The sequence below is a fragment of the Octopus bimaculoides genome, chromosome 20 (genome assembly GCF_001194135.2).
Source record: "Octopus bimaculoides isolate UCB-OBI-ISO-001 chromosome 20, ASM119413v2, whole genome shotgun sequence".
In the NCBI taxonomy this organism is placed as follows: Eukaryota; Metazoa; Mollusca; class Cephalopoda; order Octopoda; family Octopodidae; genus Octopus; species Octopus bimaculoides.
The window spans coordinates 15,382,719-15,385,952 of record NC_069000.1 but is presented as its reverse complement, the minus strand read 5'-3'; positions in this window follow the sequence as shown (position 1 = coordinate 15,385,952).

Below are 3,234 nucleotides of genomic sequence, written 5' to 3'. Positions count from 1 at the left end.
AGGGGAAGGTGGGTATGGGGGGAGAAAGAGAGGAAGAGAAAGATGCATATATATATATATATATACATACATACATACGCATATATATATATGCATGTGTGTACGTATGTATGTATGCATGCATGTATACGTGTTTTTGTAAATTTATTTATATTGTATGTAGATTGTTTCACCTGGCTCTAGATTCACTAGGGTATATGTAAGTGTGTGTGTGTGTGTGTGTGTGTGTGTGTGTGTGTGTGTGCGTGCGTGATAGAATGTACAAATGGGAGAAGGAATACTGAATTCATGAAGCAGGGTGTATTTACTCGTTCAAAACCGATCATTCACTGTCGCTATTCAGTATGTACGACCATTCAACAAACAATATCTCTCTCTCACCCTCTCACTTCTATTTCCAGCTTTTCTTTTTTTCCTTTTTCTTTCCTCGTGCCTTCCATTTTCTCTTTCTCACCCTCTTTCTCCTCTGCCTGCTGCTGACACGTAACTCGTGGCCAGCCTTTCTTTCTCTGATTCTTTTTCTTTTTTTCTTTTACACCGGTTGCATTAGTGACCAGCCCTAAATTCTCGAGTCCCCACAGGTGGCCCGTCTTACTATTTGTCCCCTTTCTAATTCTTTAGGATTGCCCTCTGAGTGTTACCCACCATTCGTTTTCTTTTGGCCTTAAGGCTATATTCTGTACGTTTCTTATTTATTTCGCCTTTGTCCTTCGCTCATCGTCCTGAATTACATTTATTCACGTTCGTATGTCTGCTTCTGTATTGCCTGTTATCCATATACTGTTTGTCGTCGGTCCAATATTCTCCGCAACTTTAATGGGCACCGGCACCATGGGAAGCATCTCAGTCTTATCATTAATGGTACAAAACTGAGTAATACCATCTGGTTGATAACTGATAGACATTTGGTTCATACAGTTTCAGGTCGCCAACAAAGAATAGACGGGGGATACTTCTGGATTGATTTCTATGGCTGCTATGTTTTTGTGAGCAAGTATGATAGCGGGTTTAATGAAAAGGCGGAGAGCAACACCGACAGGCTACCGTCTTGAAGGACGCCTTTTATGAATGAATGCTATGCAACCCAATTTACTCCTTATCACTCCTAAGGAGCACGGTGATGTACCAAATCTTGGTCAGGAATTCAATAGCACTCACTAGTGGCTGTGGAACTTTGGGTAACTGTTACAGTTAGCCAAAGTGGTATACTATCAAAAGACTTCAAGTAGTCCAGTAACACTACATATGCTTAAGTCATATAAGTATGTATTTATTTTTGTATGTATGTATATGTGTGTGTGTAAGTATGTGTGTTTGCGTGTGTGTGTCCGTCCGTCCATAATATAGCGAATATAATTTTTCGTTAACGCTTTAGCCAAGTGAAAAATCAATAAATTGGCAATGATATAACAATATACAAGGCTGACTTAAGCGAAACTTGTCACGACACTATAAAATAACCACTAGTTATATATCATAAAATGAAAGCAAAGCAATCCTGTAAAACACCGTAAACTACCGGAACCTCTATGATTTGAACACCTTCCCTTATGTATCAAACACTTATTTCATTTTTACATTAGAGTGCAACAGTCTCAGAAATTAAAAGCAAAAAGACCGTTTAAAGGCATCATTCGAGAATCGAGCGATTGCATCAATTGCTATTTTGGTGGATCGTTTATTCTCTCTGGTTATTTCAAGGTCTTGAATGTGAAACCGTCTACCTCGGTCTCGGTCTCTCTCTCTCTCTCTCTCCCTCCCTCTTTCCCTCATTGATGAGTCAATGACTTGATCTCAATGTGGTCGTTCGCCCTGCTAAAAATAACGCAGCAAAATCCCAAACTACAGTACACTCTGCCGTCCAAAAATAGGAGGGACGCAATTCAAAATAATTTTAAAAATTACCATTTTATACAACAGGTTCCAGAGCAACCTGTATAATGTTTCACGTGACATCTCAGATCACAAGTAATAAAATTTTCTCACGGATGAGATTTAATTAACCTGTTGATATGTAAATAATTCAAAAGGAGCTAGAATGAGATTGTCTTTGATACCACATTTCCTAGCGAAAATATAAGATTATCATGACAGGAAAAGTTTGAATTGTAGGTCTGTTGAATTAAGTTATACCCGGCGTTAACAACAACACGCCGTCACTATTTTCCTCTTGGATACGTACATACATATGAAAAACAGAAAAAAAGCTTTGAGAACTCTATCACTAACAAAAGAAAGGAAAATTTACAAGCAAAACGGCTAGTTATAAAAAGCCAAGCAGCTCAAAACTGAATTAGTCTTGCGATCCTGTTGTCTGCTGGAGGATGGTAAGGGTCCGCTCTCCATGCTAGCAATATATATTGTATATAAAGGGTGCAGAGTTGTACCGATAACCAGCTGGTGGAAGATCTACAAATTAGTGGTTCGGCAAAAGAGATCAGTAGAATAAGTACTAGGCTTACAAAGAATAATTTCTGGGGGCGATTTGCTCAACTAAAGGCGGTGCTCCAGCATGGCAGCAGTCAAATTACTGAAACAAAGTACAAGAGTAAAAGAGAAAGTAAAAGAATATATACATTATATATATATATATATATATATATATTCAGTCAATATCGAGCAGGTTTGAATTAAAGATATTCAAGCCGTGACCAAATATACGCAGTTTCCAGACAGTAGCAACAGCTACCTACCTTACCGTACAAATAAACCACAGAACAAAAAACAGAATTAATGTCGATTCCAAACCAAGAACATCACGTGACCAGAACTGATCAATAGAGGCCGAACATCCGGTAGCTATCTTGAACTCATCCCATACCCTATCACTTCATTCCCAAATACCCGAGAAGTCAAGTTCTACGAGCCTACGAAACTTCAAGTTGCTTAGAGCTGAGCCAAACTGTTATTAGATACTACATACACATGCACACATACATACACACACACCCATTCGCACACATACATAGTACATACAGTGAAGACTTGTAAGACATTCCAAAAATTCTCCATCTGAGAATCTAACGTGAATAGATGCATACATTTGAATATATGCATCGACGGTTCAGCCAACACATATTTACAACTCAACAACCACATTTACAAACACTGAGAATTCTCTTAACTCAACAACGTTTGACACTTTGCTAGCGACCGGCTTGAACTCTTTCAAGAATTTAAATAAAACTCAAAGAGAGATCACACATACATGCATGCGACACCCGCTGGGTTCGG